At 43.9% G+C, this 14,521-nt stretch overlaps 1 pseudogene; it reads left to right on the top strand.

Annotated features, from left to right (window-relative positions):
- Positions 1-2,333: 2,333 nt before the first annotated feature.
- Positions 2,334-2,451, top strand: LOC124607705 (annotated as a pseudogene).
- Positions 2,452-14,521: the final 12,070 nt, after the last annotated feature.

Raw genomic sequence — 14,521 nt, 5'->3', positions numbered from 1 at the left:
TTTGGGTTAACATGCAGGAGGATGAGGGCTCGATTCTGGATCGAGGCTTTTTTTTTGTTCGATTCTGGATCGAAGCTTTTTTTTTTTTTTTTTTTTTTTCTGAAATTAGTCTGCGTGGTACGAAATCTGGCATCTCAATCGCCATACAGCGATTACAGTGGGTCACCTACAAAACATTTGCACTTACGTACTACAAACACAGAAATGTAAGTACAATCGTTTTCATTTGTCTTCTTTTAAAGAAGCCTTTTGCGTATGTTGGACGCGTATTGTTTCGCGCCATCTCGTCTATTAGATTGCAAACCTGTTTTCTGTATACCCCTCCCCCCCCCCCCCCCCCCAATGGTTCCTTCGAAATTATTTGCAAAGGGCCTTACTAGCTCTACTGCTGACCTAAGGCCCTAACGAAATGTAATGGACCTGAACGTGGCTAGAATAATAGTTGGTATCAATCGATGGTACCATTGGGGGAGGGGACACAGAAAACAGATTTGGAATCTAGTAGACGCTGTGGCGCGAAACAATACGCGTCCACGACGTGCAAAAGACTTCTTTAAAAGATGACCAATGAAAACGATTGTACTTAACATTTGTGTGTTTGTAGTACGTAACTGCAAATGTTTTGTAGAAGACCTATTGTAATCGCTGTATGGCCATTAAGATGCCCGATACCGTACTACGCAGACTACATTTAGCAAATAAAAAACAAATAAACCTCGCCACAGAATCGAACCCTTGACCTCCTGCATGCAAACCCAAAATGCTATACACTACACCAACAACCCAACACTACTGGTGTAGCCTGACAGCGGCAGTGAAATGTGGTGCTACAGAATAATGCTGATTGATAGACTGGTAGATCAGATAACTAATAAAGAGGCACTGAACGAAATACGACAACAACGAAATTTATACGAGGGCTGTCCATAAAGTAAGTTACGATTGATCGCGAAATGAAAATCACAGTGAAAATCAGAAATGTTTCATTTGTAGCAGTTAGCTACACCTTTCAGCTACTTCTCTACGTAGTCGCCGTTCTGACTCAGACATTCGTCGTAGCGTTGTACCAACTTTCCAATACCCTCATCATAGAAGGCAGCCGCCAGTGCTTTCCGCCAATTCTCTACGCTGGCCTAAAGCTCGTTGTCTGTGCCAAAATGTTGTCTTCATAGCCAGCGGTCCGTTTGAGCAGAGATGAAACTCAGTGGGAGACAATAACGGGCTATATTGTGGGTAACCAAACATTTCTAATTGAAACGATGCAGGAACATCTTCATTGCCCCTGCAGAATGAGGCTGAGAATTGTCTTGAAGAAGAAACCGCACGACCGTTATGTAATGTTGGTTGCATAGCTTCAGGGGAAAATTCTCACCAGGCCCTCGTACTTGGCGGGAGACACTATTTTCTATAACATCTTTACGCGCTGACTAAGAATGAAAAGAGCGACATAATTCTACCTAGAGTCATACTAGAGACACTGCCCAACACATCTTTGCAAAGCTTTATCGGATTTTCATAGTCGTTTCCATTTCGCGACCGATCGTAACTTACTTTCTGGACAGCCCTCGTAGAACAACTTAACTAAAAGAAATAACTGATAGTTAGGAAAGACCCTCAGGCATAAAGGAATCGAAAATTTGTTAATGAAGTGAGGTGTAGAGCGCAATAATAACAGAAGGAAACCAAGGCTTGGATACATTAAGACATACAAATGGATGTAGGTTTCAGTAGTTACGCTGAGATGAAGAGGCTTGCACAGGACAGCTACGCGTGAAGAGTTGCATCATAGCAGCCCTCTGATTGAAGATAGAAACAAAAGTAATAGCAACGACAACAACAACAACAACAACAATACGAGTGGCATTTTTCCAGAAGATTTAGATTTGTTATTCATGTGCTATCATACAAAACTAATGGCTTCAGTCAGAAACAAATTATAGCCATTAGCTTTACGAATCAACATTTTCTTGTTCTGCGTGTATGCCAGTGGCGATCCTACACAAGCATTAACATTACAAATTAATATTTTGCTTGTCTGACTTGTCGCCGTTAACGCCAAGATCACCACCAACAACTTCTGTCTTGTAAGCTAAATGCAGTACCTAGAACCTGTAACACTTCTACTCTTGTTCTTATACCAGACGTTTTCAATCACCGAAGAAAAGGACTATCCCTACGAGAATGTACCCTCATACTTGACGGAGGACAACGTGATTCTGTATGGCCAATCATGGATGGGCTTTCATCCAGAGCTTCCGAAGTCAGTCTCCCTCGTTTTAATATTAAACTTCGTTTACTGTTCGCTATTAATAACATTATACCAACATATACATGGCAACGGCCTTGCCACAGTGGATATACTGGTTCCCGTGAGATCACCGAAGTTAAGCGCTGTCGGGCGTGGTCGGCACTTGGATGGATGACCATCCAGGCCGCCATGCGCTGTTGCCATTTTTCGGGGTGCACTCAGCCTCGTAATGCCAATTGAGGAGCTACTCGACCGAATAGTAGCGGCTTCGGTCAAGAATACCATCTTGCGACCAGGGGAGCGGTGTGCTGAGCCCACGCCCCTCCTATCCGCATCGTCCATCGAGGATGACACGGCGGTCGGATGGTCCCAGTAGGCCACTCGTGGCCTCAAGACGGAGTCCATATCTACATAGTTAACAGACAGTCAACACCTCTGATGAATTTGTAGGCTCTTTCATTTGCAAAATATGGCCAATTTGTAACAAAATTCTCAGCAGGCGCTCGTAATTGCTTATAAGAAAGCGTGACCGATACTTGGAGTTCAAAGTTGTGGTAATTGCATTCTCCATTGTCATCAGTGGCACTTCTGTTGTTGGCACATTTCTGACAGCTAATGGACACTGACTTGAACGAATCCTGAACTATTTACACTGACGAAGAGACAAATCACAGCTTCAAAAAATAATTAATGTAGAGTAATGCAATTTTGGGAATACATTTGTGTACGTAATCTACTAAAGTGATTAACATTGCAAGATCACAGGTTATTGTAAGCGCGAGATAAGCCACTGGAAATGTGAAATGCTGGTACAGTAATAACTGGAGCAACCGACAGAATGTTGAATGTAAGCGTGCGAATCTAGATGCATTGTGTTGTACACATGCCGGCTGTCCGTTTGCGCGATGAGGGTCCATACCTGTTGCACTTGGTCGGTCAATACGGGGACGGTTAATGCTGGTTGTAGATGACGATGAAACAGTCGTCCGATGATGACCCATATGTCTTCGACTGAAGATACATCTGGTCATCGAGTGGGGCAAGGCAACAGGTCGACAGTCTGTAGCTTGTTGGGTTACAACAGCGGTATGTGAGAGAGCGTTATCCTGTTGGAAAACACCTCCTGGATTTCTATTTATGAATGGTTGCATAACCGGTTGAATCACCAGACTGACTGACAAATTTTCAGTCAGGGTGCGTGGGATAATCACGGAAGTGCTCCTGCTGTCTTACGAATTCTCATCCGACACTATAACTCCAGGTGTAGGTCCAGTATGTATAGTACACAGACACGTTGGTTGCAGGCCCTCAACCGGCCTCCTCCTAACCAACGCACGGCCATCACTGGCAACGAGACAGAACCAGAATTAATAGAAAACACAATACACGTCCATCCTGTTCTCCAATGAGCTCTCGCTTGACACTGAAGTCGGAAATGGTGGTGGTTTAGGGTCAGTGGAATGCGCGCTACAGGTCGTCTGTCTCGGAGCTGTCCATGAAGTAATCGGTTTGTATTGTTCGTTGTGTCCTTGTAGTGCCAACTGTTGCTCAAATTACTGCTGCAGGTGCAGTACGATGTGCCAGAGACATACATCGAACTTGATGGTCTTCCCTCTCGGAAGTACCGGTGTCCGGCCTTCTTGCGACCGTACATTCTTGTGATCACCACTGCCAGCAGTCGTGTACAGTGGCTACATTCCTGCTAAGCCTTTCTGAATTATCGCAGAAGGAACCCTCTGCCAGGCACTTTATTGTGAGTTGCAGAGAAATCACGTAGATGTAGACGTAGGTGTAGATGAAGAACATCCAACTTCTCAACAAAAAAAAAAAATAGCCCTATTACACGTCCTCGTTCAAACTCAGAGAGGTGCTGGTCACCCTGAAGTCCTTCTTGACTAACTTCAGACTACCACGTCCAATCCCAAAGGTAACTAACGCTCACGACTGTTACTGCGGGTAGTTAAAGCAAACACGATTTATAGCCTCATAGCGACGCTGCTAGCGCCAATCTTATGGGACTGGCGCTAAATCTGAACAGACGTTATCTCTCAGACGTAGAAACAGGCCTACCAGCTTTAGTTTATGTCGCACAATTCCTTCTTGGTGTTGCGATTTTTTTTTTTCGTTACTGTACATGTTACGGCAAGCTGAAAAAGACAGTAACTGAGGGAGTGGGAGTGTGATATAAGCGTGCGTATTATCAGCCCTTTCTCTCGCAAATTTCTCTCCTTCATACCTCCTCTGTGTCACCACAGATGACGTGTCACTGATCTCATTTCTACTAAGATTGCAGTACACGCGAAGTGCCTATTTGCTTCCACCCCCTTGAGTGGAATGCCTGAGTTCTAATAAATCTTCACCAACCTGCAGTCTTCTACAGTTGTTGTCCCCTGCGCAGAAAACATCACATAGGTCGTGAATCCGTTTATCTTGAAGCTGTAAGAAACTCTGAGCGCGGAGCTGATATTATGTGAATAATTAAATTCCCAATTAGTTTGTTTTAGTGCGACGCCACTCGCTTTTTATTGGCAGAACACGAGAAACTGTACAACTAAAACATGCCACTTTAGAGTCACAAATATTTTGCATCCTGTAACAACAATGAACTGCGTATTTCCGTAATTACTATCACACTGTTCTCAACTACATGTCCATATGACCATACATTGCTAACGAAGTCTTAATCTGATGCCTACCGCGGTAGACAACAAATTTGTCCTCCGAGACTGCCGAGCCAGTTATATTCACAACTCAGGCATTGCACATTAAGTCTTAACTGACACAGGGGCGGACAAAATGTCCGTCCTCCGAGACTGCCGAACGAACTCTGATCTTACAGCCGAACAACTTCGCCCGCCATTCAAGTTGGGGGCGATCCGAAAATCAACGAAGTGCTTCGTCTACCTTTTTGTTTACTATTCTGCTAGTTATTAATTCTTGTGAAATAATGAGATAATAGCACTCTATTGAGAGGCGCGTTATTATTAATTGCTAGTAAATAAGCTGTTTCGTTTTTCTAACATTAATGAAGAAAATTATCATTTTGGCACGCAACTTCCGAATACAGCAGCCAATCGTGGAGTTTAGGACCACAATTTTGGCGGTCTTTGTCACGATACCCGTACCGAAAAAGCCATCTGTCATCGATACCTCACACAACATTACGTCATCTTGCCACTGCTGCCTTCTCAACTGCTCTAAGAAGAGCTTCTTGTACCTGAATATAATAGCTGCAAAGCCAGAAATACACTCCTGGAAATGGAAAAAAGAACACATTGACACCGGTGTGTCAGACCCACCATACTTGCTCCGGACACTGCGAGAGGGCTGTACAAGCAATGATCACACGCACGGCACAGCGGACACACCAGGAACCGCGGTGTTGGCCGTCGAATGGCGCTAGCTGCGCAGCATTTGTGCACAGCCGCCGTCAGTGTCAGCCAGTTTGCCGTGGCATACGGAGCTCCATCGCAGTCTTTAACACTGGTAGCAAGCCGTGACAGCGTGGACGTGAACCGTATGTGCAGTTGACGGACTTTGAGCGAGGTCGTATAGTGGGCATGCGGGAGGCCGGGTGGACGTACCGCCGAATTGCTCAACACGTGGGGCGTGAGGTCTCCACAGTACATCGATGTTGTCGCCAGTGGTCAGCGGAAGGTGCACGTGCCCGTCGACCTGGGACCGGACCGCAGCGACGCACGGATGCACGCCAAGACCGTAGGATCCTACGCAGTGCCGTAGGGGACCGCACCGCCACTTCCCAGCAAATTAGGGACACTGTTGCTCCTGGGGTATCGGCGAGGACCATTCGCAACCGTCTCCATGAAGCTGGGCTACGGTCCCGCACACCGTTAGGCCGTCTTCTGCTCACGCCCCAACATCGTGCAGCCTGCCTCCAGTGGTGTCGCGACAGGCGTGAATGGAGGGACGAATGGAGACGTGTCGTCTTCAGCGATGAGAGTCGCTTCTGCCTTGGTGCCAATGATGGTCGTATGCGTGTTTGGCGCCGTGCAGGTGAGCGCCACAATCAGGACTGCATACGACCGAGGCACACAGGGCCAACACCCGGCATCATGGTGTGGGGAGCGATCTCCTACACTGGCCGTACACCACTGGTGATCGTCGAGGGGACACTGAATAGTGCACGGTACATCCACACCGTCATCGAACCCATCGTTCTACCATTCCTAGACCGGCAAGGGAACTTGCTGTTCCAACAGGACAATGCACGTCCGCATGTATCCCGTGCCACCCAACGTGCTCTAGAAGGTGTAAGTCAACTACCCTGGCCAGCAAGATCTCCGGATCTGTCCCCCATTGAGCATGTTTGGGACTGGATGAAGCGTCGTCTCACGCGGTCTGCACGTCCAGCACGAACGCTGGTCCAACTGAGGTGCCAGGTGGAAATGGCATGGCAAGCCGTTCCACAGGACTACATCCAGCATCTCTACGATCGTCTCCACGGGAGAATAGCAGCCTGCATTGCTGCGAAAGGTGGATATACACTGTACTAGTGCCGACGTTGTGCATGCTCTGTTGCCTGTGTCTATGTGCCTGTGGTTCTGTCAGTGTGATCATGTGATGTATCTGACCCCAGGAATGTGTCAATAAAGTTTCCCCTTCCTGGGACAATGAATTCACGGTGTTCTTATTTCAATTTCCAGGAGTGTATTATAAAGTGTACTGTTCTTAGCGACTTCAACAATTCCGCGTGTTGAAAGCTTCTGCTTTTCCTTTACCTCCTCCCTCCCTCCTTCTCTCTCTCTCATTTTTTAATGATAAACTAATCTCTCATGAAAGACCTGTCGAGTTCGGAACTTAATGAAACCGATTTATTAGTCCAGTGTATGCTAATTATTCAGCGCCTTTTGATTTCCTTCAGTCCAATTAGCCCATTCGCTTCCAAGAAGTGTGCGGTATGAGCAACGTAATTGAAATCAGACAACATGAATAGTAGGTTTGGAAATACTACAAGCACGTTACTGATAAAGTTTTGTGAAAAATTTCATTATAGTACCTGTTGAAGTTAATAAAATAATTCCGTAATAAAAATGATCCAGGAAACGTCTATTGGTTTCCACGAAGCAACAAAGACATAGATTGCTTCCTCACTATAGGAGGGAGAGGGAAAATCCGTAGCCAACGCTGTTTATTGTATGTACAGGGTTTTCACTTTCTGGGGTAATGACTGACAGTCCATTCGACACTTCTGTATCTAGAAATAGAGTACTAGGATTGTTGCAGACTGAAACGTATTAAATGTCTTTTGCTGACTGAATTTAATTCGATTTTGAGGTCTTTTCCAGGTAGCAAGAGTATTTTCTGATGTAGATTAACAGCATTGGAATGAGAATTTAGTGGGTAAATTATTAGATTAATGCAAAGCTGTCTCGCAGTACTCGACAAGAACAGCATGAGTGAAAGAAAATGTAACTTATTATTCAGAATTGCTGGATGTGCATACTGATCAAACTTGACTTGGATATGACATATTGTAGATCTTCTCAAAAGCTCGCGTTTAGCAGCATATTCTGTAAGTGTAATTGATGATTTTGGATAGAAGTATTAGAAAATTAGTTTAATTTGTATGCTTTCATTCATTTATGTAAAATGGAATAATTTAGTGGGACAGTTCCCCACTTACGCACGAAGTATTCACTGCACAGAAAGGCACTACTAGCACACCACCTTGTGTCCGTCACCTAACTTCATGCGGATAACATTTTAAAAAGATTAGACATAATAACTACATCTTTAGAATACATCTACTCTCTTACGGAAGTTTGTAGTGAAGAACCAGGCACCGTTTGAGAATAATATTACCATCCACAGGTACAACAATAGCAACAAAAACAGTCGCCACTATCCAGAACTCAAGCTTACAATTGCAGAGCAAAAGGAGCAAAATATGCTTCTATGAAACTACTTGATCACCTTCTTGTGAATTGAAGGTGGTGGCAGATACTGAACAGTTAAAAAAGAAATTGAAACCATTTCTGTATGGCAACACATTTTTTTCCGTAGATGAATTTGTTAATAGACAATATGCATATGATTTGTTTACTTTTAGCAAGTTTTGTTGACAGCTAAAAAAACACAGTTATATAAATGCCATGTTTCCACAGAGAAAATTTATTTTATTCGTAAACCTAGTGGCACGTTCCACAACATGGTCAGTTGTCTCGGTTATGATCCATGGAACGTACAACCTGACTAAATAATACTGTTGGCAATCAGCAGTCAGTCATACCAGAGTTGGTTGGGAGTTCTTTAAGAGAGTATTCCGTATACTTGCTTGTCTGGTGTTCCCCCACAAGATTGTCCAACTTTTTGGTGTGTTTGTAATGGGATAGCAGTGGCTGCGTTCCATTGGATGTAATTTTCCTCTGGAGTTTAGCTACAGGTGTTACTTTCTCAGCTGACTGTTTTTATACGTGGTTCTTTTAAATCACCAAACTGATTGCTCTTGATTTACAACACTGCAAATAAATTGAACAAGGTGGTGTGGGTGTTAGCTCAATAATCTTGCATTCAGGGAAAAGTTGATTTTTCACTGTTTTTGACATTCGCTTCAGACAACATCCCGGATATTTCCCATAAGCTGGAAACAGTAGAAAACATATTCTTTGTCCAACTAAGCTTCGGACAGGTCTTTAATTACGATGATTTGAATTGTTCTCACTATAAACAACGCGTCCAACAGCGTCAACTGAGTTTTAAATCTATTCCTGCTCGTTCGGAGTGATGTAACTGTAGGAAATATTTGAAGTTGCACTTTCGTATGAGTAAACAACACCATCACCAAAATAAGCAAATCAAAAATGTAGGGAAAGACAGATTGTTACTTACCGTAGAGAAGACGCGTTAATTTGGAGACAGGCACAATTAAAAGACATTTACATACAGCTTTTGGCCACAGCCTTCATCAGTAAGAGAGACACAGAGCATTTATACACACAAGCAAGCACACATCATACACACATGACCTCCAAATCCAGCATCTTGGGCCGGAACTGACATTTATGTAAGTGTCTTTTAATTGTGCCTGTCTGCAACTCAACGTGTCGTCTTTAAGGTAAGTAGCAACCTGTCTTTTCCTACACTTTTGATATTTCTACATGGAGTTTCCATTGTCTGATAAGCAAATCAAGGTTTTCCAATAAGTTTAAATTTTCTACCATTTCTGTGCATTTAAAAAAGCAGTACTATGCCTCTCAGTGCTGTGTAATCTTTGTTTATATGTATACCAGCGAAGCGGCGTGCATCGCACAGGTAGCACTAACTAACTACCTGCGCCCGAACGACTTGTTTGGCGTAGTGGTAATAAGCTACATACGCAAACCTTCCTCGTGAATAAGTTTGTCTATTAGTGAAAACCCTATCAAAATCCCTACTACAGTAGCCTTCAAATATAGACGAAAAACGTAGCGGGAGACGTTTGTGTGTGTGTGTGTGTGTGTGTGTGTGTGTGTGTGTAGTTCGCTGTACAGACCAAAAAGAGGCATATTAACGGCTACCTCTTCTATTCCGTCCGCATATGAATCGACGAAAAAGGGATACGCCTCCGAACGCATTACATCACTACTAATGTTTATACGTACTCGTTGACAGAATTACACGATGGAGGTATCAGAAAGATTTTACGGTGCATTTGGAATAAGGATTTCCAATATTTAAGTAACAGCTTTTCTTTCAGCACTGCGCATTTAAGTTAGCAGATTATCTGGATAGCACATTTGTACGGACTAAACCGGCTAAAGCCCTAGCAGCAAGTCGATAAATTCCTCCAATCTTCGCTCGAAGCCATTTCCATGAGGTTTCTCTACAAAACGTTCGACTCTAAATCTCTGGCAGACTTTACAGTTTCATCTGCTCTTCTCGTGGTATATGTTTGTAGACTGTGTTCTTCATAGTTCCTTCTTCTTCTTCGTTTCCCGCATTAGCACAAATAATTAACAGTCATCAGGCCAGCTCAAGTAGCTATACTAAGCGTGATGGAGTAGTGGCTAAGACAGCAGATTTTAATTTTCAAGCAGTGGGATTGAAATATACGTCCAATCACGCTCACTTGCCTTTTCGTGTGAAGTTGGAGTCACATCAAACGAATGACGGGATAGTGTATTAGAGAGGCTCCAGCCAATTCCTTGTCTCATCTTTTTCCACGCTGTTGATGGATCGCTAAAAAATTCTCTCATTGGGACCCTAAACTACAAACTTATTTCTTCTGCATTCGCGTACACTTGCTGCAAAGGTATTGTTGCTATCATCACCTTTCTAGAAGTTAAGTTATGTGCCAGTCGATTAATTTTACAATCTAACATGAGAAGGTCATTTGTATTAATTATAAAAATTTATACGTGAGTATAACTTTTGCAACCAATACTAGATAAAAGTATTGTGTGTGAGCCAAACGCAGGATTTAATTAAACTATATTGATAATTACTTTTACTTCATCTAAACTGATATAGCGTTTGACCATCGTTTACAGTTACCATTTGTGGAACTCATCCTCAAACAGCTAACTTCTTTCTACTGAAGACAAAAGTTCAAGAGAAAACAATTATGTGCCCATTGTATTCATTGAGTCTTCTTCTTCTTCTTTTGCAGTTTTCGCAGGGTCGGCGTGGTCACATTCGGATTTGGCAACGTTAATGGGAAGGGCTGGCCAGATGCCCTTCCTGCCGCCATCCCGTACCCCCTGGGACGGAATCAGTGTACCCCAGCTGTCTGCATCTAGAGTAAACCATGAAATACTGCGAACGTGTTTCAAATGTCTGCGAGTCATGTAACTTAGGCGGGACTTGAAGATCAGCCCAGTATTCACCAAGGGGGATGTGGAAAACTGCCTAAAAACCACATCCAGGCTGGCCTGCACACCGGCCCTCGTCGTTAATCCGCCGGGCGGATTCGATCCGGGGCCGGCGCGTCTACCCCAGTCCAGGAAGCAGCGCATTAGCGCTCTCGGGTAACCTGGCGGGTCCATTGTATTTATTATGTCTCTTGAGTATTAATTATTCTTTCGAGAGAGACAGAATATTCCTGTAATCGCCTTAGTGAATGTCATTCCTAGGTTTCGATTGTTCTTTAACAGGGGTTAGGTGTGGCATGATGTCCATACTCTGCCCTGGAGAAGGTCAAACTGACTCTACTGGCGACAATGGAATGGCTGCGTCCCGTGGGCTGAGCCAGGCGTGTTCCAGCAATGATCCTTCCTTGTTTACTGTGCTCAGAATCAGTCTTGAGTGACCTTCAGGCATATTTTGATGTGTCACATCAGGCAATGCATCGAAGTGCTCTAGTCGGTTGTCATATCCCATATAGGTCTTGGAGCGTGATCCTAAATCTGGCAAGCCGACTCGAATTCTTCATCTCATCAACTGAATTGTTTATCAGTGTCTTCAAATGTTTTAAATGGCTCTGAGCACTATGGAACTTAACATTTGAGGCCATCAGTCCCCTAGAACTTAGAACTACTTAAACCTAACTAACCTAAGGACATCACACACATCCGTGCCCGAAACAGGATTCGAACCTGCGACCGTAGTGGTCGCTCGGTTCCAGACTGAAGCGCCTAGAACCGCTCGGCCACACCGGCCGGTTCAGTGTCTTCATATGCTGTTGTGTAATGCCCGTGCTGAAAGAAACAAACCACTGCCAAAAAGCATTCAGTTCTTAAGTAATGCTTAGTTTCTATGGTATGTGGAAGCTACATCTTCTGATGCGTTGTTGATCTTGTCAGAGTTCTTAGGCTGTCTCCTACAGTGTAGTATTACTGTCGTAACTTCCAAAAATGCGCGGTGAGCACATGTCCTTCCTTTCAGGCATAACGTAATGATTGGTTAGCATGCCTGCCTTGGCGACATTGTCCAGAGAGACTTGAGTTTCCTTCACTGTCACTGTCAACCCCACCCCCCGTCCATCCCTTCTCTCAGAAGCACACTACAAACAGATCTTGTGATTATGCCAAAAATTTCTTGTTATTAGTCTGCGAATCGCAGTGTAACAAAATAAAAATCTAACAAACTTCTTCCTGCCTGGAAGTGGTTATCAGATAAGAAACAAGTTCATTTGATATTTGGGGCAATATAGGCGCTGCAGCCACAGAATCTGGCACCTTTCTCATTAAGGCGTGATTGACTCTCTTACTTTATATCTGTACTGAATCTGCAGTTGAGAGAGAGACATCTAGTACAGTGTAGCCCCGTTCTTCGGGCTGACAATAGATGAGTTGTGGCATCGGGTCAATGAGACATGGAATGTGTCGGGAGCCATTCTGATCCAAGAACGTCCAGTCGCTGCACATAACTGGCTTAGGCTTCTTGGAGCTGGTTAGAAAGTCCTCACATCTTGGTGGCGTTCCAATGTGCTCAGTGGGAGTCAAGTCAGGTGTTCCTGGACGGTGACCAAGCTTGTCCTTCAAGTCTTCTTCAAAGTATTCTGACACAATTTGGGATCTACGAAATGCTGATATCTTTTATGAAGTTTAGGTCGTCAACAGGGTGCTGTTGGTGGTCACACAGATGAACATGGCAGGCAGTAAGTTCGTGCATCGTTCACATAGAGAGACACAATGGGAAACATACTACCGGCCTCTATTTAATCCCGTATATACATTTTTCATACGAAAATACTTATCAGACATGCCTAGAAAGTGCCTTGTTAGTAAACAGAATGCATCACGTCCGGTGGTTTGTGATCGATTCATACTACGACGCGGCATGTTACATTGTGTATTGTGACACATCAGTCTACGAGAATTTTTTTGTCATTCTTTCAGAATCAAAAGACGGTATTCCTGCACACATGCCAATCTCTGTGCTATGTGATATACGGAGCACAGGGGTATGGGGTTGTGTATGTATTCTATATTATCTTTACACCTTTACCTCGTTTATACCTTTACGTCTTTACCACCTTTATACTTTTACTTCTTAACATGCTCGTGCCTTCACTCTTTTACGAAGTTCATACATTTACACTTTTATACCTTTACCACATTTATACCTCTACACTTATACCACTTTTCTACCTTCACGCCATTACCACTATTATACCCTTACAGTCTCGCCATAGTTGTATCATTACTCTCTTAACACATTTATACTTCTACCGTCATTATGCATGTATCGGGAAAGAATGACCAGCATGCTGGCGTCGCCCATTTAAGCCCTTCGCGCTGTTGCTCATACACAGATTGCTACAGTGTATTTCACCGTGTTTCTGTAAAAGAAGCGAGTATTCCTACGTCATGACTTGCAAAGCCAGAGTGCTAACTTCAAACTAAACGTCTAAAATCCCTCCACGCAGGGTAGGGGAGCCGTCTACGGCGTCTTGTCACGGTCCGCACGGCTTCCCCCTTTGGAGGGTCGAGTCCTGCCTCGGGCATGAGTGTGTGTGTGTGTCGTAAGTTAGTTTAAGTCTGATTAAATAGTGTGTAAGCTTAGGCACCGATGATCTCTGCAGTTTGGTACCATAAGACCTTACCACAAATTTCCAAAATTTGTAGTATCCCCAGCAACAAAAAAATGTAAGCGAAACGTGTCGAAAAATCTGCTCTGTGACCAGGATAAACCCCAATTTTTGTACTGCTGCCATTTATTAACAGCGTCAGCGATAGACTTTGAAGTTCCTGGTACAGCAGCGAGTTCAAATACCTAGTTTTATCGTAAGTAGCTTAAACTTGGTCATCTCGAGTCCTGACGTACAACAGCAGCAAGAGGTAACGAATCTTAGGTCAGAAAACATCGATTTCCTAAGGAAAAATCAAAGCTGCTCGACAAACACCGGAATTCTGAGGCAGTTATGTTGCCAAAATAAGAGAAAGAGTAAATTAGCTAAAACTAACCATTTATTAGTAGGAAAACCATGCTCATCCAGCGACAAGGTTTATTTAAGAGATCAAATCAATAGTTTTTCTCCTGAAAGGTTTCTCATTACACTGCTTTCAAAGCCCTCGTTTATTACGATAGCATAATCACAGTATATAATATACTATGTGTGGTGTCACCGCCAGACACCACACTTGCTAGGTGGTAGCCTTTAAATCGGCCGCGGTCCGGTAGTATACGTCGGACCCGCGTGTCACCACTGTCAGTGATTGCAGACCGAGCGCCGCCACACGGCAGGTCTAGAGAGACTTCCTAGCACTCGCCCCAGTTGTACAGCCGACCTTGCTAGCGATGGTTCACTGACAAATTACGCTCTCATTTGCCAAGACGATAGTTAGCATAGCTTTCAGCTACGTCATTTGCTACGACCTAGCAAGGTGCCAT

Source organism: Schistocerca americana, chromosome 3 (genome assembly GCF_021461395.2).
Source record: "Schistocerca americana isolate TAMUIC-IGC-003095 chromosome 3, iqSchAmer2.1, whole genome shotgun sequence".
Lineage (NCBI taxonomy): Eukaryota > Metazoa > Arthropoda > Insecta > Orthoptera > Acrididae > Schistocerca > Schistocerca americana.
The sequence above is the reverse complement of the archived record's forward strand: the minus strand, read 5'-3'. Positions and strand labels throughout refer to the sequence as shown.